Below are 24,897 nucleotides of genomic sequence, written 5' to 3' on the forward strand. Positions count from 1 at the left end.
CATGGTAAAGTTTGCCGTTGTTGATACAGCTCACCCCCCCGCTTAGCCGCAAGGCTGCTGAAAAGATCAACTTCATCCCAGTCAACTATGACCAGTTTGAGCATGTCAATGGAGTAGTAGATAGGACTGATATCTTAGATGAATTTCCTGACATTTTCAACGGGGACATTGGAACCCTGCCTGGCTCTGTGCGACTCACACTGAACTCTGATGTGGAACCGATACTTCGCCCGCCAAAACGACTGCCTATTGAGTTAAAAGAACCAGTGAAACTAGAACTTGACAGGCTAGACACTGCAGGAGTTCTCACTCAAGTGTATGAGCCCACTGACTGGGTAAATCAGATGGCAATTGCCACCAAGAAGAACGGAAGCCAACGCATCTGCATAGACCCACGTTCTTTGAACCTTGCGCTAGAGCGGGAACACTATCAATTACCAGTCCTTGATGACATCCTTCCTAACCTTGCCAAGGCCAAAATCTTCAGCAAAGTTGACCTTAGTCATGGATATTGGCTCTGTACTTTGGAAGAAGACTCTAGCATGCTTACCATATTTTCAACCCCTTTTGGGAGGTATAGGTGGACACGCCTACCCTTTGGACTTTCCGTAAGCTCGGAAATATTCCAGAAACGTCTGGTCCAAGCTCTGGAAGGAATTGTGGGTGTTGCCTGCATAGCAGATGACATCTTGATTTATGGTATTGGTGACACTCTTGATGAAGCCAGGCAAGATCATGACAAGAATCCCTCGTTGCTATTGGAACGTTGCCGGCAGAAGTCCGTCAAGCTCAACAGGGACACAGTGGTGCTGAAGGTACAACAGGTGGATTTCATGGGACATCTGCTGACTGCACAGGGCTTGAAACCTGACCCAAACAAAGTCGAAGCCATCTTGAAACTAGAAACGCCTAGGACCAAGGAAAAAATTGAGAGACTGAATGGCACTGTTAACTACCTTGCTAAATTCCTGCCAAGACTTTCCCAAGTCACGGATCCACTTAGGAGATTGACCCAGACAGGAGTCGAATGGTACTGGGGAAATGATGAAGAGAAAGCTTTCGATGAGGTTAAGCAATTGTCACTCAAGCTCCAGTTCTTGCCTACTACAGCCCAGACAAGGAACTTGCCATACAGTGCGATGCCAGTAGCCTAGGGCTTGGTGTAGTCCTTATGCGAGAAGGTCGCCCCATTGCTAGTAGGGCTTTAACGGATCCAGAGACCCGCTATGCAACCATCTAAAAAGAAATGTTGGCAATTTTCTTTGCACTTGAGAAATGGCATCAGTATGTCTATGGGCGTCATGTTGTCATCAAAATAGACCACAAGCCTCCAGAGTCTATCGCCAAGAAACCACTTGATATGGCACCAAAACGCCTACAAGGTATGCTCCTCAGAAGCCTGGCCTTCGACATAGACGTCCAGTACACCCCTGGCCATACCCAACTTCTGGCAGACATGATGAGCAGATCATTTCTCCCAGCTGATGGTCAATCAACCCCCCGTGAATTTGAGTCTGTCAATAAGGTCCAATTCCTACACATGCGACAAGAGAGGGTACAGAAAGTCCAACTCGAGACTGCAAAGGATGAAACCCTGCAACTGCTTATGGACACCATACTGAAGGGAAGGGCCGAGGATTGGTCAAAGATCTCACCTCAGCTGACCCCCTACTACAGCATGAGAGATGAACTTAGTATTTATGATGGGCTGGTGTTCAAAGGGGAGCGCCTTGTTGTGCCTCAAGGGCTGAGAGCTGAGATAAAGAAAGACATACATGCGTCGCACGCTGGTGTAGAAGGCTGTTTGAAGAGAGCAAGAGAGAGTGTGTACTGGCCTTGTATGAACTCTGAACTCAAGCGCTGGATCTCGACTTGGGAGCCCTGCAGATTATTTGAAGTTTCTCATGGAAAAGAGACCTTCATGAGTCATGACATACCAGAGGCCTTGGGAGAAAGTTGCTGTGGAGCTCTTCACCCTAAGTCAGAAAACTCAAGGCCCACTTTGCAAGGCATGGGAGTCCGTGTCAACTTGTTAGTGACAATGGCCCCCAATTTGTAGCTGCAGAGTTCCAAAAGCTTACAAAAGAATGGGACATTGAGCACATGGTCACCTCTCCTTACAATAGTAAGGCTAACGGCAAAGTAGAGGCTGCTGTGAAGTCTGCTAAAAAACTCCTCCGTAGAACTGGTAAAGGTGGCAATGACTTCTACTTGGGACTACTGGCTGAGCGCAATATCCCATCTCAAGGAATCGGAAGTAGTCCAGTTCAGAGGCTTATGAATAGGAGGACAAGGACATTACTTCCCACAACTGGTTCTCTCCTGGAACCAAGAACCCTGAGCTCTTGTCACGAAAGAGGGAAGCTGAAAGATGTTCAAAAAAGGCAGGCTCGATACTACAATTCTGATGCCCATGACTTACCTGAATTGAATGAGGGAGACAATTTGAGGCTGAAACCTTTTGTACTGGGGCAAAAGGAATGGAAGAAGGGAGTGGTTGTTGAACGACTTCACGAAAGGTCATATGAAATTGAGACAGCAGATGGATCTTCCTATAGGCGCAACAGAGCCCATCTGAAGAAGACTAATTAGTCACGCCCTGAAGCAACCAGTGGTGAATCACAGCAAATACCAGACAGCAACATGTTAGGCCATGGAAGAAGGACCAGCAAACTGCCTCCTGAGGATACCCTTACTGAGCCACCACAAATGTCAAGCTGCCCTGACGAGCCAGATGAGCCCTCACTTCGCAAAGAATCAGGCACTAAAAGCCTACCATGTGGTGAACCCTACAAAGAGCTGGACTCAGGGATTAGAACCCAGTAAGGAAGACTGGTCACTAGACCTTCATACCTTAAGGACTTTGTAGCGTGACCAACCTACAAGCAACTTGTGGACATTGCCTGTTAGGCTTAACACCGAACCTTTTATTTGTTGTTCAAGATTGAACATTTATTACCAGTTGAGACACTTTCGCACATAGTGTCCATGTTCCTGTTTATTATTGTTTAAGGTTTCTCATGCATGTTCCAGTTTTTTCGTTTTTTTTTCCCCCTTTTATATTGGGGAGGATGTGACATGTGGCGTGACGTATTACGTCAGTTACTGATTTCCCGTATTTAAGAGGAAGCGAGAGCACGTGCTCACCGTTAAAAAATATGTAGCATGTTGTTGTGTTGTTGTTTACTCTGTATTTTCGAGAGGACGTCTTGATACAATGTTATCTGTAGAAATTTATACTGAAAAAGTTGAGGTCTTAACTCTTCGCTAGCTAGAACAATTTATAAAAAAGAGGCAAACAAATTTCCACTATCAAACCTTTACATTAATTTTCGCGCATTGATTTATCCCTTGCCGACGTGACATGCCTGTCACACGGGGAAAATAAGCTTCACCAGCTAACCGAAAAAACATAAAGACCATCTGAGTGGACAACATCACGAAATCTATGACATTAGAAGGTAGCAATGAAATGTCTCCCACTCGTGCACGTGTTTACCGACAACCACCGCTACTGAGCCTGACTGAGGGTAATGTTATACCGGCATGACATTTTGGTTTTGTAGTATTTTGCGCTCTTACGCGCTTTCAAGAAGGTTTTCAAAATTTTAGATTTGTTTCTCCATCGCCACCTCTAATTTCTTCATTTTGCTATATAACAAATTACCAGACGACTGTGCCTAGTGTGAAGCGTTCTTTTACTAATCAAAAAACTTTCTGTAATAGGATAGTTAATAGATGTAACTCATTGGACAGTTTCCTTCAAATTATCAACCTCATAATGGTGTTTGTTAATTCTCAGAATGTTAAGCTCAAGTGTATGAAATGCCATGATCCTATTTTTTGGGGGAATGTATTAAAAGGTTTGTACTCTTTACTTATAAGAAGTCTCCGGTTTTCTATATTCAATATCAATTTACTTTGCTTAATTGCACTAAAAGTTGCCCTAGAAAAAGGAAAATCGGAAAGGAAAAAAGCCAGGAAGGAATTTGTTAGCACATGAAATGTCCCTTTAGCTTTATGCCCGTTAGCCGAAAAATTTAAAATAATTTTCACCAAAGGGGACGTACAAGATGATGATTACGGATTTGAGTAATTCCAAAAGTGTTAAGTCAAAATCTCTATGCATATGTTGGAAAACTGCATCCATTGGGACTGCTGTTACCAGTCTCAATTTACAAGAAACAACCGATTACTTCCTCTAAATTCATATTGTTGAGTCTTGCTTGTTTTGGTGATGATCACTAATTATTTCTATCGAATTAACGAGGGATCAAAGTGTTTTGAGTTTGTTTAAGTAAGTACGGACAACGATAGAAGCTGTGCAGTTTAATTGCAGTCTTCAATCTCACACTTTGACTTTGCCACTGTAATTCAAAATTTTGCACCAACGGAAATCAGTTTGGGCGTGGCTCGTGCTCTTTAGCGATCACGAACAGATACATTTTGATAAAACAAATAAGTAGGCTCACGTGATCTAACAGTGATGTTACAAGCCGTCAGTCTCGCAACCTTTTTAACCTTTAAAATTTACTTCAACAAAAATACAAAGACGGAGACATTTTTGTGTGGCTTACACCAAGTGTGCAGCCACATTATGGCACGATCCGATCGATCCAATGTGCTGACTACAGTCAAGGAAATGAAGCACTTTTTGGTGAAAATACTAGTAAACAATTTGTAGCAATGTCACTTACTTCTATTATTTATAATCACATAGAAGATACCAATTTGTGGACTTCTTCCACTCTGATTAATATTCTTACCATTGGAAATGATTTTTATACTTCTATAAGATGTTCTGTCCAGACAAATGATTATTTGCTTTTAACTGATGTTCCATGCATTGTTTCAATTTACAATAAAGTATACACATTAGAATATAGTGAGTCATCGACAGGAAGTTTGTTCAAGGCATCAAATAATGGGCCATACATGTCTCTTCAAAATTCTCTGACAAGTGTTTTCAAATTGTCAACTTAACCACAATTGTTGTTTTTTAACGATTGGAATTAATACTGTTGCAGTGATTAACAATTCAGAACAAAGCTTTAAAATTTTTGATGCTCATTTCAGGGATTTGTATGGGATGCCCCACTCATTTGGGAAATGTACTTTGCTTACCATTGAAGGAATTGAAAACCTTGTGTCATATTTGAAAATATCCTGCTTAGAAATAGGGGTTGTTCTTTTTGAAATTAAAGGTGTCTTTGTCAGAGATAATGAACTTGATTTGCAAAATGTTCACGAGAGTCCAAAAATTGAACATTTGCATTTCAGAAATAAAAGAAACCAAACACAACATATGAAAAGGAAGCAAGAGTCTCTAACTGAAATGCCAGAAGAAAAAGAAAAATGATTGTTTGCTACTGACACACCACACACGCCGGCTTTCCTACAGTCGGCTTGTCTTCTAAGTGGATTACAGCGTGGAGTTGTGCTCTCACAGGCCAACATTTCACGGTCTGGACCTTTAGTGCAGGTTGTGCCACATTGAAACTTGGGAGTCATTATTGACTCTCTATGCGGTCACATTTCACGTAAGTCATTTACTGGAATGTTTTTTATCCTGAATTTCTGTTTATGCCACATGCTCAGTGAGAAAATTACTCAACTAGTCTTTTTAGTAAATGCTAAGATAAAATTCTGGTTAAACTGCAGAATACCCTGCCACCCCATGGCATTACATGTCATTGAATACAAATAGAATAAACAATTTTTTAGCCAGTGAGTGAAAAAAGGACTTTTTTGTTGCCATTAGAAAATCAGGCACTGCTGTTGTCTGGCAATTCGATTTGACAGCCCCTTTAAATGAAATTATACTTTCATGTTTACAAAGCTAAACCAATAAAAGTCACAAACGTCTAACGCCTAACCTGAAACTGCAGTTTGTCATTAAAATGGTGCTAAATGTCTATTGTGATTGATTCCAAACTTTGGGGAGTAATGGAATTCAGTAACAAAGTGGTTTCGCTTTTATTAAAATATGAATAGGAGCTTAAGCTAATGCTTTAATGTTAGCTGAAATGTGATTAGTGTTATGTTTTCCAAGTTATGGCCAGAATTATTCAGACCTTAACATTTCATGACTTCCTTCAAGCTTGGCAGTCTTCTAGATTCTCTTCATAACGATTCAGATATTAAGCTTTGGTATCTATACTTGGTAGCAATACATGTGTATTAGGCCTTTATTTGGTAGACTACACCTCCTTTTCAGTTTTTTGTTTGGTTTGGTGAATTCATCACAATACTGATGTACATGAAAAATTACATTTTTTTGATTAGCTGAAAATAGCTTGGTGCCTTTTTCATTTATCATCAGTGAAAAAGTAATAACTCATGTACAAAATAATATAAACTAGGCTCAGCAATAATAGATCACATGAGAAACCAATGAGATTTACACAAAGTAGGTTGTTCTGATTGATACATGCTGTAGCTGACAAAAATAAACAAAAGCTTGGATACTTTTATGTATATTGATAACCACTAACAAAATTGCGTTCCTGAGCAAGAATTCAGCTGAAGGACAAATTTTGATGGCACACACTTCATTTAGTCAATACTGTCAAATTTATCTGCCATCAGTTTGTTGATTTCCTGTGAATGTGTATCTTTCACGTATACATTATGAATAATTAATAACATGATTTCTCATATGATAAGCACTTTTAAATTTTTCAAATACTTTAAACTGCACACATGCTATGAGCTCTACATTTGTTGTTTGTGAAAAATTTACTTCTGCTTATTTAGAATACCAAAGTACACTTTAATTAACTTACATGTTGCTTAGACTTTGTTGAGTTTTTATGAAGGCAGTTCGATGGAACTGACATTTGTTACGTTTATAGTTAAAAGTTAGCCATCAGGTATCCTCGGAGACCCAGGGTTCTTATCACATCTGTAGACCCCTTAAAAGCACAGTCTTAACAGATCAGTTCCAAACTGTCAGTCATTCTGAATTTTGACTGGTACCAGAAATTCAATCTTGTTCTAGCAAATTAGAGTTAAGCAGGTCTCACACGTCCTCTTGTGTGCTCTAACACAAAGTGATACATGAAGTTCAATTGCTTACCGTGTTTGTTTTGGACCTTTTTGTTCGGTAGATTAGCACTTTGCATGATGATGTGAAGTTGACCATTTGCATGATGATGTCAAGGTTCACCTATTCATTTTTCCCCATAACTTGAATTTGGTAAACTCACTGGCATGAAATTACAATTTCAATAATAAGAAAACTTGAAAGCTTCTGGTAGTTTAAATCATATGATACTATCATGCACTTGCCTGTACATTGCTCTGCTGTGTTTAAGTTATGTCTCTGATTACTGTTCCTGAAATCTATTATGGTGAAACTATCTCTATTGAACTTTCTGTTAAATAACACCTCCAGGTATTGGGTTAAAAATTATTAGCAACGTTAATGTAATACTACTTCAGAGTACTTAACTCAACATATGATACATTAAAATATTACTTGTGTTCTGATCTTGTAATGCACCTATCTTTTTTCCCTAGACACTTCCATTTGCAACCTCATATCTACCTACCTCAACTAAATTTTTTTGTATTCTTTATTGAAAATACAGTCCCACAAAACCTAAATACAATAATTATAGTAAACGTTTTGCTCTCAACCAACTGAAAGTTGAACTTTATACCCTAATGGACAAAAGAAACCTACACTCAGCATTGTTACCTTTACATGTATATATTGTCCAAAATTAGTCACACATTCAAACCAAACAAGCTCCCAATAGCTTCTAGTTTAGATTGAATGTCCCTGCCCTTCTACAAAGTTTTGTCCTTGTGTACTGGTACACAAAATGTCAAAAATATTCATATGAAATTCTTCCCAAGAGTTTATTTCACATCACTTGCCTTGGAAAAGACATGCAACCAACAAACTTCAGAAGTAAATTCCACTTCGTTACGTAAACATCATCGTGACTGAATCTCTCTGATCACTATGGAAGATTATGCTGATGTTTTTTACATGTGCAACATTTGTTGTCAAAATGAGACCTCCAAACCAAAGTTTGGCCAATAACTCATCTTCAGAATGAACATTTCGGTACTTTTGTAAGCTACTTATCTTGTGTTATTAATAAACAGGATTAATATTGAAAACTATCTAATGGTAATCAGATATTAGCTCTTCTAATAGAAACCCAATGTGACAAAAAGCAGCTAAATTTCGCGAGTCACACATGTACGCATTGCGGACCTATTTTTAATACCTAACCAAAGGACGAGCATTTTTATCATCACTCGTTGAAAAAGGAACAAGGGATTTGATGAATCGCGTTTTTCCCACTACCCTCTTTCCTGAGAAAGCTCCGGTATGGTTTAGAGAATTAAGAATTTATTGTTTGGAAGTAAACAGTTATAGACTAGGGAAGTTATTTATAGACTAAAAGTTATTGAAACTCTAGTAGTTATTACGTCTTCCTAGAGAGCATGTGGACAAATAATGTTTTTCTTTTTTTCTATTTTTTAATTGATGCTGAGGAAAGAAAGGCTCATGTCGACGAGAAAAAAAAAGGAATGTTAGTAATTTTTAGAACCCGCATCATCCACAAGCTGACTGCTTCTTGTCTCCAACTCAGTTTTCATCTGACTTTCAAATTTTTGGTTTTACGAACTAATCGCCAATTTTTCCTCTTTTATGTTGTTGTTATGTATTAAATGTAAAACAACAATTCAAAGTGGACGCTCCCATGCAGATTTTTCCATCTGAAATCCGAAGATCTTACCACTAAATCTCGATGTGTTTCGCTAAGCATTTGGACATTTTAACAAGTTGATTGTTTTTGATTCTCGTCAGCAGTTTACACGACATTGTAGTAATGTTTATAGAGAGAAAATTGATTTTGATCAGTTTTACCGAAGTGCTATGTTTTCTTTGATTTGACAGCAATAAGAAAGTTCATTGTACAGTTCATTTTTCGGTGATATCCCACAACCTAAAGAAACTAGATGGATCGAATAACAGACTATACGTGCCAGAGATAAATAGTGAAGAATAAATATTCCATTAGAGCGCAAAGCAAACACGTATTCATCAACAGAATCGACATATGTACCGCAAATGAAATTATTTTGCGATACACCGAAAAAAATTGCTCACCGTCTTTAAATTAACAATTTTGCTGCAAGAAGGATAAAATAATTGACTACTAAGGGTTAAGGCTATTACATTAAGTACCTGAATATTGATTGTCCCTTTACACTTTCAGAGCCTGATCGCATTTATCCACATAAGCAGCAGAGAATAAATACACAGAAAAGTAAAGGTTTTTACAGCTGCTGTTAAGCGTTGTTGTAAATAAATTCAGAGCTAAGACAATAATGTTAATCGCGTGATGCGTTCAAGTCACGCGTACAACAATTAGCTGAAAAACGTAACCTATGTTGTTCTTTAGGAAATTAATACTGAAAAAGTCGTTGTCTTTATTCTTGGCCAGCTAAACCAATTAAAAAAAAAAAGGAAACAAATTTCCGCTATCAAACCTTTGCATTATTTTGCGCGCGTTAATTTATCCATGGCCGACGTGACATGCCTGTCACACGAGGAAAATAAGCTTCATCAGCCAACCGAACAACCATTTTTAACAAAGGGACGCTATTTGAATTTTTGCTATGCAGTCAGGAACCTCCACAACACGAATTTGAAAGCAACTCATTTTGTTTGTAGGCTTCAAAGGAAACTGTCACTTGCAATTATTTAAAAAAATACCCCGATATGGATAAGACATGAATATTAATTTTAACGGCGACCTGAGAACTGACTCGGAAGAAGAAGAAGAAGAAATAAGCAATGTAGGCACAGTTAACCCATGCTGGCAGAACGCGCCTCAGCAATTATGTAAATATCTTTACGCACAGGCGTCCCGAGCTTACGTCATGAGCAAAAGCAAGCGATTGATTCATGAAACCGTCACGCATTCTGTGACCCGATGTTAAGTTACCAGAGGAAACGTTGAGAATTTAACTCGTTCGCGACTGAAGCTTCTATAGTAATTGGCGATGTTTACCTTGCTTTATTCGCCATGAAATCCTTATACAAAAAAAACAAAATTGTTTTTTTACTAAAGATATTCACTTTTCTATATATATGTTCAACTTCTAATAAGTTGTACTGGATTGAAGACCAACTCGCCGACGTCTCTATTCGATTTTATACGTCAATCAAAACGGAATCAAAATTCTGAGTTAAGAATAGCACCATAGGGGGGAGGGGGGAGGGGGGGGAGGAGAGGGCACTTATAGGCAGCAGTTTACCGTATTTATATATTTACCAACAGAGACATTCTTTTTATCAGTTTTCACAAGCCTTAATGTCACCTCTTATAATATTTTTACCCCACGAGTGTGGAAATCAGAACTTTCCTGCAATAGGTGCAGTTTTTCTCTCTTTTCAAGTCTCTACACTTTAATTTTCTTTGCCTGCAACAAAAATGTACCATCAAACAATGAGAAAACTTAAGAGCGATAAAAAAATAAAATATTTCATGATAATATTTGACAAGAATCCCTATTTTACTAACATCTTCTCATAAGGTAAACAAAAAGGCCAGGCACACCAGTTTTTCTATAATTTGATAATTACCTTTGTCTAATCCTAAAACCCCAGATAGTGACTACGAACTAGTTTTGCCTTGCAAATGTCATCCATAAATTGAACCACTGACAAAAAATAGTTCGATTGTTAAGCAAATTCTCCTTGTCAAAAAAAAAAGCTTTTGACTGTTGAGCAAATTCTCCTTGTCAGAACACAGAGAAAAGTATGGAGAATATGCATATATATTGATGTTAGAGTGTAAAGGGTTAAAAAAAGACAATAGAGAATGCATTTGTATAGATTAAGGATTCTAGAATATCATGTGAGCACAGGGGAGCAGATGGGAAATGTATGTAACAGCAATTAACAGTTACATGACGTCAAGTACATCTCCTAACTAAAAGGCATCAGTGATGTTTAGAAAGTTTTGTTAAATGAACCAGTCATTGGATTGCTGTTTGAAAAACTTTCAAAACATATAAGGAGTAACCATAAATTATGAAATTTCAGAGCTGTTTGATATGCTTTTATGCATGATATGTTCTAAACAAAACCTCTTACAAATACTACTCTTTGTCCAATTTCCTGGTGCACATTTCTAAAAAAACATTTTCAACCTGTTGGAAAATGCCTTAAGATAATTATATTGTTTGATTTGATCATTCATTAAAATGTAGACAGTGATGGACACATCAAATTTAAATGTTTTCTTTAAAGTACTAAAGAGTTTAGTGATGTTAAGTTATCTTTAAAAGTTTTAATTTCAAGTCAGTGTATTGCACTCAATAACTTATTTTTCAATTCGTTCACAATATACTAATCAGGAATGAAACATTTTGTTTCAGTATCTAATGATTATTATTACATTATTATAGGTGAGAAGTATTTAAATTTAAGTAGAAAAAGCACAGCATTCCTTTGTCTAAGTGACTTGCTGTAGTCTCTTATTTATGTTGAGTCCCTAATTTTTGTTGATGACTGTTAATTAAAATCAGAGCGAAATTAACGAAAAATGACACCAACAATTTGACAATGAAAAGTTAAACCCCATCTCTCTCTCACTGTAGGGCAGTACCCACTGATGAAAGGATGAACCTGATTAATTCTGATTAAAGCTGACTCATTTGAGAGTGTAAGAGTTAGTTTGAGAGTACATATTTAAGTATGTAAGTACTACAAATACTTTTGTTATACCTCCCAACTCAAAGCCATTTTTCATTTGACCCGAATTGTTGCCTTTGGCTTCAGTTCAAGGAACATTTGAGAGTCTTCAGAAAAGAAAACTCACTTTATCCCTAGAATTAACTCCTTGTGTTTAACAAATTACAAGCTGAAACAAACTCGCTTCTTGTATGATATTGCATGTGTGCTGGATACACATTTGAGAGTAAGATTTTTTTAGCAGTTTTATTTGAATTAAGTTGTGGTCATGGTACTCTGGCATTTTTTCTTGTTAAATGATGCCCTGTTGTTTTTAATTTATCTTCTCTGTAGAATACGCACCAGGAAACATTGCTTGAAAATGTTACTCTTGCGATACCTGCATTTCACTGCTATGGACACAAAGTTTCTTGTCAGGTATTTTGAAATATTTTCCTTTTGAACACTTTTGAGGAGTTGAAAGGTATTGAAAAACACATGCATGCTTACTCTAAAACAGTTATTGTTTTCATGAAGCTTTGTTTGGTCTTTTGTAACGCCAGGTCAACTACAGTGGAAGACGGCTGGAAGGGTTCGGGATGAGTGATGGCGAGGTGATGGAGAGACTGGGGTCTTACTTGAGGCCAACAGCAAAAATAACGAAGGAAATGACTCCAGCCCACCGAGTTGATGCATTAACTGACTTCTTGATGCATTACGCTAAAAAGTCAATTTCGAACCTTGGTAATTTAGCTGTTTATCTTCACGTTTTACAAATACAGTTATCACCATAGTAAATCATATTATAAACGATTTGTGATATGTTTTCATAAACTCAATCGTTATCTTGCTGTTTTTCACCATGTTTCGTTATTCCCAAAAATTTAGGAGAACAACTTCGTGACCATTTAAAGAAAGCAGTGGAAACGGAGAAAGAAACTGAAGAGCAACTCAATTTGCTTCTTGAGAAGTTGAATGAGACAGGTAGGGATTTGATTTCGTTACTTTCTTTATTTTTCCCTTCAACTAATTACATTGTTCCTTTACGTGTTAAAAAGAATTAGACTTCATTGCATGTGCGTCCTGTTGAGCTTTATGTCGTAAATACATGTACGGTTAACGTTCCTTAAGAACTTTTGTAAAGAAACCACATGGTATGTTTTCATACTCCATGGACCAACTTCATTCAAATATCGTCAGCTTAAGTGGTGCACTATTTTGATACAATCAATTGTATATTCTTTCCTTTCATTAGCGAATTGACATTTGGGTATTGCGGAATACTAGAAAATGAAACTTCGATAAATGTAACTTTGTTAAATACATAGGTATGTCTAGATGATGATACAGCCCCATTTTACTATTACCAAGGTATTAAGGTGGACGTATCCAGCGTCTCAGAGTGGAGCATTATGGAGAAATCTACGGCTAACAAAGCACAGGAAGACAGTACAGGAAGACCCAGTACGTACAAACTTCGCCTATTCAGTGAGGGGAACTTATTTGGAATGGTTCACCTTTAACGACCAATAATAATCATAACAAATGAATGATTTCCATTGTACTTTGCCCCCCTTTTGATTACAGAGTGATAAATGTTTTGAAGTGCTTAAGAGGAAATTAGAGTACCACAACTGAAGTTCAGATAAGTACACGCAAGTTACTTAAACAGTTACAAGTTCGTTAATGATTTTACGTTTCCTACTTGAAGGTTCATCACCAGATGATTACCAGGACAAGTTGAGGCAGTTTTTCTGTGTAAGGTGTGAAGTAGCATGGGGATCTGGTTTTCATACAATGTTTACCCCAAATTTTACAGGAAATGTGTCACTTTTGGTCCATCACTTTCTGTCATTTCTCCTGACTTTCTCTGATACTTGTCTTCTGAATTTTCAAACTGTTCGTTAACAGAACAAACCTGCAAAAATGTTTCCCGGCATCTGAAACTTGGAAAGTACTGACCGATCAGCTTGACAGGTATGAAACCATATTTTGGATCCTGCAATTTATTCCCCTAATCTGGGAACTAAATGATCTTTACGTAAGGATATTAAAACGATTTTCAAATGAGGTCCGCCAAAACAAAGCAAAGAACTCATTACCAGCCACAAAATCTAGAAATAGCTTATCATAGAAGTAAACAGACAATCAGGCAGTCGGGCAATCAGAATTATGGACAATTCCATGTCATTAAACATGGAAGTCGTTATTGGTATTTTACTGGGTTCTCAGGGCAGGTTTTGATTGCCAATCGCACTTCAAAGCAATGCAAATCCAAACCAATAATTTCAACCAAATTTTGGGTTTCTCCACTGTTTTCCTTTACGCTGGTAATAGGTTGGATCAACAGCTAAAGAACCTTGAGGGCGGCCAACCCCGATGGTCTCCTGACAGTATATTGCATACCTCCGCGATTTGCAAGACAAGCGTCGAGAAGACTTGCTATTATCCATGCATTTCAAGTGCTCAGAAAGGTGGTTTCTCTTACAACTGATGAAGAAATATGCAGGTATTGCATTGATATGTTCCAGTGCTAACAGTCGTCGATAAAAGCCCGATTACAGCTAACCAACACATCGTATTGAAATGATTATAACCTAGGCTTTCTAGGGTATCATTTTGACTCATGTCGTGTTAATTCTTAAGATGGACAAGCCATTGCAAAACGGCTTTGTACGCAAATTACAAAGGCAACGGGAGCCATTAAACAGCTGGTCAAGGAGTACACAAGACAAAACTTTACACGGTGGGTTGTAAATACCCCTCCACAATTGCGGTTGAAGACGCGCTAAGCATCGACAGTCCGCTGTGGCGTGTACTAAACGATGACATCCAACCGCAGTCTGCTGTTCCCTATTGTTTAAAGAGGCAACTCATTGATTTGTTTCTCACACGCAAAAGATGCTTAGAGGAAATAGCCAACACCACAAGAAGAAATGGCTCGGATGTTCAGTCATTTCGAGGGAAAGTTGAAGGTATTGGACACTTGGTCAAAGGAACTGATGGCACAGAAAGATACGGAGCGAGCTCGCGCATTACTCTCCATTGCCCGCACTAAAATGGATGAGCTTTCCGTATTCACAGGTCATCTCCACGGTCTCTTTTCTAATGATGATGGTAGCCATGAGGAATGTGAAGCTCAGTTTGACCTTAGAATTTTCCCCGAAGTGGATTGTGATGATGCCGATGAGGAGGTTCAGATGGAAGACGATTACAACACTGATGAAGCTGACGTGGTTCAACAGCTTGGCCAAAGTGAAGTCTTTGAGGACCTGCGTTCCGTTCTCAATGCTGAATACGGAAGTGACAGTGAATCTGATTCAGATAGTTCAGATTTAAACACAGAGATATCTTGATTGTAACTTGTGAGTCCTTTCAACTGCCTGTTCCTTTTCCTCTCTCACTCAAGAATGTAAATCTACGAACAAGTGTCAACAATCAGCTAAAAAAAATTAAGCTCAGTGTCAACTAGTCAGTCACTTTACACGACAAATAACAGCTCTCCTCCACGAATTAATTCAATCTTGTTTTATCGACTTTGGCTCCTTGACGCATCCTTACCTGGTCATTTTGTTGTGACGTTTGAAGCCTGATTAAATTGAAAAAGTTTCAGCGTTTTGGCCTAAGTGTCTTTGTTCGCGGGACAAGTATTTTAACGCATGGCAATGCGACCTTCCGAGAAGAGTTTCCGTTCTTATTAGCCGAGTGGTCTCTGCCGAGTTAATTCCCCCCGTTTGTACGTTTCCCGCAAGTTCAGTTTAGAGTGCGTGAAAACTTATCGTCAAACTTGTTAGGAAACTATGCGATAAACATCAGATATGCGATGCTCGATGGACAGTGCTTTTTCCTTTTATTTCCAAGAAATTAACCAAATAAACATAAAAAAAGCAAACAGACACACAAACAAAAAATATGTTAAAAAAACCACGTTACAATTTATTGTGCACAATTCCAAAAGGTTATGGCGCCTTCACAGGGAGGTCAGCGTGAAGAAGTAAACGTCAGTAAGTCGAGTGAAAATAGGTTGCCGGCTCTAAAGGCCATTCATAAAACCACCGACAAATATCGATTCTCCGTCATAGAATGCACCATTCAATCACAAAGTCTCCCGGATTCACTGTGCGCCATGAATGTGTGTTCGTGGTGGAAGAACAAAAACCACACGTATTTTTCAGGCCGTGCTTGGTAACAGCACTCCAAATTAGTGTCTGCGTAAAAAGGGTTACAAAGTAAATAACGTTGGTGTTAAATACTTAGGAGACAAAAGAGTACACTAGTCTTTCATTCCAGCGTGATCACTTTGTTTCATGGAAATCCCTAATTCCTTTTCACACGTAATAAGCCCGTCACTTTGAGTGGTTAACACGCTTAACACTGAACTTTACAAAGTCAGAGATAAAAAATAGGTCCGCAATGCGTACGTGTCTAGTGCTGGGTTTTAGCGGTACTTCCGTGGGGTCTTGTTTTGTGTAGGTTTGCAAGTTCAATTCAACAATTTGAACAAGAATTTATTAAAATAATTTTAGCTGCAAGGTTAGGTGGCTAAAATCTGGAATACAGAGACTGGAACATAGACATCAGGGATGAACAAGTTTATTGTAAAAAACAGCCTGCAGTACAAAAGGAACCGTAACTGTATGTATTTAATACAATAAGTAAGAACAAAACATGATTCAAGTTAGGAATTGTGATTTATTTTCTTTTACATCAGAAAATTTAATGAACATATAACTGTAATATAAAAAAGAAATAGAAAGTTTAACAACAGGAGAGTATGAAGGAATGCAAACAGCTCTACTACTTGATAATTACTGAAGGTTTCAACTGAGACGGTTTACTTTTGTAATTGAAAATTATAAGTGGCAACATCAGTAATCTGCATTAAAAGCCTTGAGTTACTGTTGAAACTTTCTCTTCTCAATGTATAAGCATTAAAAATACTGTTCATAAATGTACTTCAGTTGCAGTTTTCAATTGAATGTACAAACTCAATAAATTATATAATATCTAAATACTTTTAAATACAAAAAGTCACTTGGGAGAAGGGGAATGCTATAACAGAACATTGTCCCAGTGATAATAACATGAACATTTTTGTCTTTAGTGAAAGATACATGCTTTGGTATCCTGTTAAATGGTTATATAGAGTGGATGAATTCTGATCTTTACCATTATTTTGGTTCTTGCTGCAGTTTAGTTCTCTGCAACACTGACTGCAGCCACAGCTTTAGTTTTCTCATCAAAGGTAACAAAGAGCATTGGTGTATTTAGGAATGCTTCAACAACAATATCTTCACTTAATGACTGCTTAGCGTCAACTTTAAACAACTGTAAGGCACTGAGCAAAGTATCATTAAAAATGTTACAGTGGTGTTAATGTCATCATGTCTCAGCAATGCCTGCAAGTGGTACTGACTGCTGCAAGAAGACACTTTCTGCCTGAGGCCACATGTTTCACACTTTACTACATTCCCTGGTGTTGCTGGAAGCTTTTTGTTACATTTGCAACATTGGCGATAGCACATGAAATTTTGAACACCAAGGACTTCAGCATTTGTTGATGTTTGGGTGAAGTAGTCTGGCAAATCACCTGGTGAAGCTACTTCCTCTGGGAAAGGATCAGCTGGTGAAATGGAACAGTCGTGCTTTGGTGTAGTAAGGTAAATGAAGTAGTTGTCATTATCCTTCGTCACTTTAAGGTTACAGAAGTTATTTGTGTTGTCGTCTGCAACTTCTGTAATCAGGTCCTCCCACAGGGTTAGTTTGATTGATCCAGATGGATCTAGGAGGCAACAATCAGCTTTCGACTTCGTGCCATCTCTTGTGATTATTTTCTTCACTCCAGATAAGTGGACTACTTTGGCTTTGATATTAATAAGCTGGTTATTGGTGACATTCGAGAGCATCGAGATGTTTAGAGTCGAGGGAATCTCTTCTTGAAGAAAAGTGACCTCCTTCAGTTCCTCTATTTGGACTCTTGCATTCATGAGAACACTGTCATTTTTAATAGTGAAGTTGCTAATCTTTACTGGGGACTTTTGTTTGCTGCATCTTTCAAAGTCAAGATGCTTGCTTGAAGAGAAACAGTACTTTGGTCGCTTCTGTTTGAATAAGCATATCAAAATAGCGAGTCTTGTTGGAGTGCTTAACAGGGGATACGTTATGAATGTATCCAGTTAGGTTGTTCATTGTTGTTGTCTATTACAACCGAGGTGTGTCTACCTGGAGAGCGAAGAGAAATAAATGGTATCAGTAACTGTGGGTTGTAGAACAGGTATCAAAGAAAACTGCAATCTGTATGTACTACAGGGCACAAAAGCAATAATCGTAAAATAAACATACCTGGATATGTGTTGCATATCACATATCTGCAGATTACCCCTTAAATGTCAATCACAGTGCATGATTGGTATCTAAGGTGTACATTTGAGTTAATTTAATTTTTTTGTACTCATTAACTATCACGATGGTCGGTTGCTATGTAAATTCCTCCCGTTGCTATCTTAGAGGTCACGTGATGACGCGTTCACGGCTTGAGCTGATTTAAAGCGTCAAGCTAAAGGACTTTTTTCAGTCGTTTATTTTACATTGGATAAAGCTTACCAACCTTCTTTTTTTCATATTGAATGACTATGGCCTTTCACTTATGGCAGAAGAAAGAAAAAATCAGGTTTTTCGAATGACTTCTCCACGAAACGGCTCGTCTAAGATAAGTACGCTACCGGCTAGCAACGGGTTTACAGAAGCCAATACGTCAACACAACCGCTGTGATTTCTGTATTTCTAGAGTCCTGGTACTGAGAGAACAATTTTTTACTTAGGGGGCTCCACTGTTAAGACAAACGCAGAACGAAAACTAAGAAAATACACCCAAAATACCTGTCCTCCTCCCTGAAAAGTATAATTTTGACCGTTTAGTTACCGAGCGTGCCATAAATCGAAAGTTGAAAGTGGACTTTGGTGTAAATGGCGTCGTTTTCGCCGATTTCTTCGGAGGAATCCAGGTAAGAAAATATCCTGTAAACTCGATTTTCTCCGTTGATCAGTTTAGGCCGCCATCTTGAATTTCCTCAGGCTCAATGTCGAGTGTTTTATTTTATCTGTAGCCCTGAAGGAGACCGTAAATGTTGCGGAAAAAGCCGAAAATGCAGCAAAGGGAAAGGCCATGTGGGCAAACGTGATTCGAAACGACAAATAAATCGTTTCTGGGAAACATCACCCATTCATAAGAAGCGCCAAACGCTGCAAGACAACTTTCGCCATCTTCAAGTCCAAGAAGATGCTTTATCCAAGAAGGAGCAAGATATCTTGGCTTTACAAAGGGAGACAGATTCTCTAGTGGAGGAATCAGGTTAGTTTCCTACTTGTAAGTGGGTTAGTTGCGGCAAGATAAACGGAATTGATTATTATTTATTCATTTATTTGCCGTTTTGGAATTGTCATTATTTTGATGATGATTCCCTATCCTTGTTTATAGAAAGAGCACTGCAAAACTCAAAAGGAGAGAAAGAGACACTAGACAAAGAAATAAGTGAAGCAGAGGAGACACTGAGAGAACTAAAGGAGGCATATGAGAAAGTGAAAAAGCTGTTGGGGCAAGAGGAATATTCCCGAAGACGAAGGAGTGCTGCTAGCACATCATATGAAATGATTAATGATTATAAGTCGAGCACTAGATATAGGAGAAGGGAAGAAACTAAAAACATTTTAGAATTTATTCATGGGGGTTTTGAAGCTTCATTGTATGGGGCATGGGATTTTTTGGCTGCCAATGCAAGTAGTGAAACCATGACCAAATTAATGAGTAGTTATAAGAGGGGCCGATTTCTTCAGGGTATTTTTGAGAGAGCCATTAATGATTTTCAGAAGTCAGAAGAAGTACTGAAACAGTCTGTGGCACCTAAATATCAGAGCTATTTGTCTAGAAGAAAGTATAATCTTGTCTGTAAAACACAAAGTTCATTTTTTAATGCTGAAAAAGAAGTCTGGCTGCCACGTAACATTAAATGTCTTGGAGTTGACTTAAGGTTACCCAAGCTCAGCTTCTCAGATGACAATGTTGACAAGTTTGTGAAAAGTTTAGACATTGGTCATGTCACACAGATCCCAGGGGTATCAGGTGTTTCTTGCACAGTCACTGGCCTGGTGTTTATGATTACTGATTTGCACTTGAGAGTTCCCCATCTTTCTCGTAAACTTGTCTGGTTCAATGAAAATGAAAATATTTTTATTTTTCAGTTCTCAGATGATGGAGCTCCTGAAACAAATGAGCTGACAATGTCAATAGGAAGTGTGGTGTGCTGGAACTTTGGAGATCAGGTACGAAGTAGGGACTTCCAGTACCTCCTCCACTGTGTAAGTGTAAAAGAGAAAGATCAAATAATGCATGACCTCTGGAAGCAGCACACTGAAGAGATGAAAATGTTGGAAGGTAATGTTTTGACTGTTTGTGATAAGGAGTGCACTGTTGAATTTCAGCCAGGAGCAGACATGTCCTGGCAGAGCTGGGCTGCCAATGAACTCAACCAGGCAGCTACATATCCTTCCCCATATGCAAATGTTCATAAAGGAAACATGAACACTATGGGGGGTAGTATTGGAGTGGGTAAAGATGACACCTGGAAGCCTTACACTATGGAAATGAGAACCTCTAATACTGAGAAGGTAAACAATTTTATCGCCTCTCTTCCCCCAAACCTTTCAGAAAAAAATAAAAATTCCAGAAAGTTACAGTTTATGGCTGAAAATGGCATCCGACAGTTAGGTCTACCAAGGATTGGGCATTTTGCAGACAAGTTAAGGCCAGAACCCATGCACTGTGAGATCAATGCCTAGCAGCATTATATTGATCTCCTATATTTAGAGGCAGTAAGAAGAGGAAAGTTTGATCCTTTTGTTTCTGCCCTGGCAGCACCTATAGGGAATAGAGATGGAGATGTTAAGGAGGGACAATCCCAAAAGACTCTTTTGAGGGTTTCTGATATAGACAGTGTTGGGGAGCGTGCCAGAAAGCAAGAAATGTTACAGAAATCAGAGGAGGACCTAAAACAATACCTGCAGAAGACAGGTTTTCCTCATGTAAGGCATGCAACAGGTGAGGGGGGGTGTGGACTGGGATACTTGGCTTCAAGAGTAAAAGAACATTTTAATGATGAAACTAACAGGTATAACAAATTACCAGTTAGGCTTATTGGCAATCAAGCTATTGCATTGGCTCGATATTACTACCGTTTAGTTGACACTTTAGAAAATGAAGATGAAACAGAGGCACAAACAATCCAACGACTGGCTCTTAGCAAGATAGGTGAGTATCTGAGGAATGCTGGGGGGCTTTTCAATAGAATAGAGACCAATTCTGCTCAGGTTGCAGAACTGAAAGAAATGTGTAGTATGTATTTTAACCTGATGTCTTTGTTTTTTTCATCCAGTGTTAATGTCACAACATGGACAATTGGATATGCTATTCCCTATCATGCAAATTTGCTGTTTACAAGGTATGGGGTGGGCTATGGCATTGTCTCTTTGCAGGCTAAAGAGGCCAAACATTCTGGTGTGAAGGAAGATTTGACCTTAACTAACCGGTCAAATGTAAGTACTGCCACTGGTAAATGGTAGTAATGCGAAGTAATTATGTTCGCTCATTTTACCTCCCAGAACATCAACCAATGCCCTCTTCTTATACTTCACACTACCAATCACGTTCTCCACCACACTGTCACCAATCAAATGTTTGTAATTGTGGTAGAAATAAAGAAAACGATTTGCTCAGTTGTCAAGTTTGTTTCTCCAGTATTAACCTTGTGACTTGTGCAAGCAGCAGAGGTCTGACAGAATCAGTGTTGTGTGCACTAAAACCTGTTGTCTGTAAACAGTGCAATACTCGCTTTGCTGATAACCTGTCATTATTGTCTCATTTAAAGTTCTGCAATGCCACTGAGGTAAGAAAGGTAGCTATACAGCCAACTTTGATGACAGTACCTAGTTTAAAGGAAGCTTTACGAAGTAGAGGATTAAGCACTGCAGGTACTAAGGAAATTCTAATTAAGCGCCTTGAAGGTGCATTGGCTGGGGAGGGGTAGTTGAATTATTTTTTTAATCAACAGTTTAAATCTCTTAAAATATTTGATTTTCAAGTTATTTTTCTTGGCCAAGTTGGTGCACAATAAGGCATACTTGTTATGAGAATGATAACTAGGCTCTCAACAAATTCTGTGTACCAGTAATGTGAGTAATATACCTACTTCATAAGAAAAATATATTTAAATTGGTGCAAAGTTTTTTAAATTAGCTATGTTTGTCAGAGAGGTTAAACCTGTCCAAATGCAAATGTACTGTTGTCACTGATATCACTTGGTATGCACTGATATATTACATTTAAAACTTTATAAACCCATTATTTTTTTTACTAACTTGCATTTTAGAGGCAGGGTTTCTGCTCTAATGAATTTATGGAATTTTGTACTTAAAGGTTTGGCCACCTAAGCCTTTACATGCTAACAACAGCATGAATATTCTCTATACTGTTCTCAATATATTTTACAAGGTGTTGACAAGGAGAATTTGCCAAATAATCAAGAGCTTCATTAGTTAATAATTATTTCCCTCATTCTTGTGACCTTATGTTTAATTTGGGGTTAATATTGTAAGAAGAACTTAGATTCTAGACAATTTTGTACTTAAAGGTTTGGCCACTTAAGCCTTTACATGCTAACAACAGCATGAATATTCTCTATACTGTTCTCAATATATTTTACAAGGTGTTGACAAGGAGAATTTGCTAAATAATCAAGAGCTTTATTAGTTAATAATTATTTCCCTCATTCTTGTGACCTAATGTTTAATTTGGGGTTAATATTGTAAGAAGAACTTAGATTCTAGACATTGTAAGGGGTCAAAGGGTCAATAACTAGTGACCCAGCATTTTGCTTATGTGGACACAATACATTTGTTTTATTAATGGATTTGTCTCAAATAAAAGGTAAACGAATTTGCAGCTTGATAGTTTTAAGAGTAAGATGAAGTATACACAGATAAATGAAATTTGTATCTAAAAGGAGTAATTCTGTATACTGATAGATAATTTCATAAATGAGTCAGACATCATTGTTAGTCAAATAATAAAAAAGCTTTCAGCTATTATGTTTAGGTAAAACCATAATTCTATTTATTCACTCCAATGTATTACAGTCTACAAGATACGAAGATTAAATTTTAAAATATCTGCTTGTATTAAAAACATGTTTCCTTTAGAACTTTGTTTCAGATTACATTCAAGGTTGTCATTCTTTTGATGTATGAAGTTTCGTGACAAGGTCTAACAAAACATTAGCAAGTCCTACTGTTAATTAACTGTCAAGCTAGATAGTGTTCAAATTCAATAGCTTTTGCAAATTGGAGTCCTTTGCAAATCCTTCTCGATCATAGCGCTGCACGCAAAATGTGGTTACTACCCTTTGTTGTTTTGTTGAATAAACCATTCCCCCGTAGCCTTGTACTAAAACCCAGATATGTTTAAAGATTTGAAATGGCATAAAGAGAGTGATGGGCGCCATAAGACCGGTCATTCTAGAGCGAGCGAGCTTCGCATTAATAGAGAGCCCGAACTCCTTTAGGAAGCCATCCACCAAGGGACCTACAAGCTCCAACTTGTTGCCTGTGAGCTCTTCCAACACGGGATCAAGGTCTCTCATCCCGTAATTAGGTTTATTTTCTGCGAAACGAACCCTCCTCAACCATTCTTTCTCCGCAGAGAACTTCATCTCTACGGAGTTGGTATTCCAAAACCGGTCTCCTCTCTCTGTTTCATCCTCCATGCCGAAGTGCCTTAAACAGAGTTTGTTTGATGTGCTCGCGCTGTTATTATTTGCCGCCATTTTTGAATAGGCCTTTACTTTTCGTGCCAACTGCCGCTGATGATTTCTGCGCCAGCGCGCATCAGAGTTGCGGGAGGAAAACCCATGGCAACCGACCATCGTGCTATGAATATTCTCTTTAAGACAAAAAGAAAAACACATGGAAGTTACAGTGAAGGTGACAAGAAAACCATAAAGGTCTATTTTTGAATCAATGCACAGATTGCTTTGTGATCAGAAAAATAAGTTTCTAAAATGTGTACATGGATTCGTGATTCAGGTAAATTAGTGTAGACATGGTCTATAGTGGTTCTTTTATTAGTAGTAGAACATGATGCCAGTTGTCTGTAACTGTGATCTCTTATAAATAGATTATAAAGAGGAATCTTGTCTTTTTCATTTAACCAATTGATATTGAAATCGCCAATGAAAACTTTGAAACCTGAAATATCAAGGGTAAGAAGTCCGATCAATGCTACACACATTTGTCTAATTGGCACTCTTGGTGACCAATATATGGCTATTATGGTAATATGTGGAACTGTTGTAACCTTAATGATAGTTACTTCAACACCACCAGTGTTGTTGCAAACTGGATATCCAGGTAGAAAAGGAATTTTACTGTACACTGCAGTTCCACCATAAGGTCTTGTACTGAAAACGTCAAGTTGACTGTCATTTCTAAATAGGGTATACCCAGTGATGCTGTAGTCAGTATCACTGTCTAAGTAACATAACCGTGTTTCTGAGAATACATTTACATCCATGTTTGAGTAGTTTAAGTCTTTTTGTATGTCCTCAATATGTCTATGCAATGACCTTGAATTAAGAAAACATATCTTAAAGGCTGTTGGATCTGTTTTATAAATTGGAATTATGGAAAGCTTGAGGTGCCGGTCTTTTCTTAAATGTTGCATTTCTGCTTTTACTTCAGGATTAACAACTATTTTGCTTTCACAAAGGTCAGTAATATACAATCCCTCAATGGTTGTTACTCTGCTCAGTTCTACATAATGTACATGAGGTATTGCTCTTCTGGTGTTAAAGTTAACAACTATTCTAGTTTCAGTGTCACCCTGTGATCTATGTATTGTTTTTGCTACTGCAGGTCTAAGTGGAAACTGCTTTCTTACAACTTGAGCTGTTCTATTTCTTCCAACTGCAAATTGTGCAGTAACAGCTTTGATGGGGGTCCATGTGTATTCAATGCCATTGACATACACATGTCTGTTGTCATGTCTGGTTTTCTCACCAACATCCACATGGTCAAATTGAACCCAAATTATACCAGATGGTATATTTGTGTCATACAATTTTATCATCTTGATGATGCTGCCA

General features: G+C 38.0%; 4 pseudogenes across 3 annotated transcripts; 2 read left to right on the forward strand and 2 right to left on the reverse strand.

Annotated features, from left to right (window-relative positions):
- Positions 1-2,643: 2,643 nt before the first annotated feature.
- LOC149052314 (uncharacterized) lies at positions 2,644-15,321 on the forward strand (annotated as a pseudogene). The gene is made up of 9 exons (XR_016179255.1): positions 2,644-2,822; positions 11,867-11,954; positions 12,062-12,145; positions 12,271-12,451; positions 12,596-12,691; positions 13,419-13,470; positions 13,619-13,684; positions 14,045-14,216; positions 14,354-15,321. The product of XR_016179255.1 is annotated as an uncharacterized LOC149052314 (transcript).
- A 966-nt stretch (positions 15,322-16,287) lies between these two features.
- On the reverse strand, positions 16,288-17,896 carry LOC149052315 (uncharacterized; annotated as a pseudogene). The gene has a single exon (XR_016183436.1). The product of XR_016183436.1 is annotated as an uncharacterized LOC149052315 (transcript).
- A 663-nt stretch (positions 17,897-18,559) lies between these two features.
- On the forward strand, positions 18,560-22,974 carry LOC149052316 (uncharacterized; annotated as a pseudogene). Its single transcript, XR_016183438.1, has 3 exons — positions 18,560-18,711; positions 18,814-19,058; positions 19,185-22,974. The product of XR_016183438.1 is annotated as an uncharacterized LOC149052316 (transcript).
- A 716-nt stretch (positions 22,975-23,690) lies between these two features.
- The window catches only part of LOC149052317 (uncharacterized), a 1,721-nt pseudogene continuing 514 nt past the window's right edge, over positions 23,691-24,897 (reverse strand).

Source organism: Pocillopora damicornis, chromosome 1 (genome assembly GCF_964200805.1).
Source record: "Pocillopora damicornis chromosome 1, jaPocDami1.2, whole genome shotgun sequence".
Lineage (NCBI taxonomy): Eukaryota > Metazoa > Cnidaria > Anthozoa > Scleractinia > Pocilloporidae > Pocillopora > Pocillopora damicornis.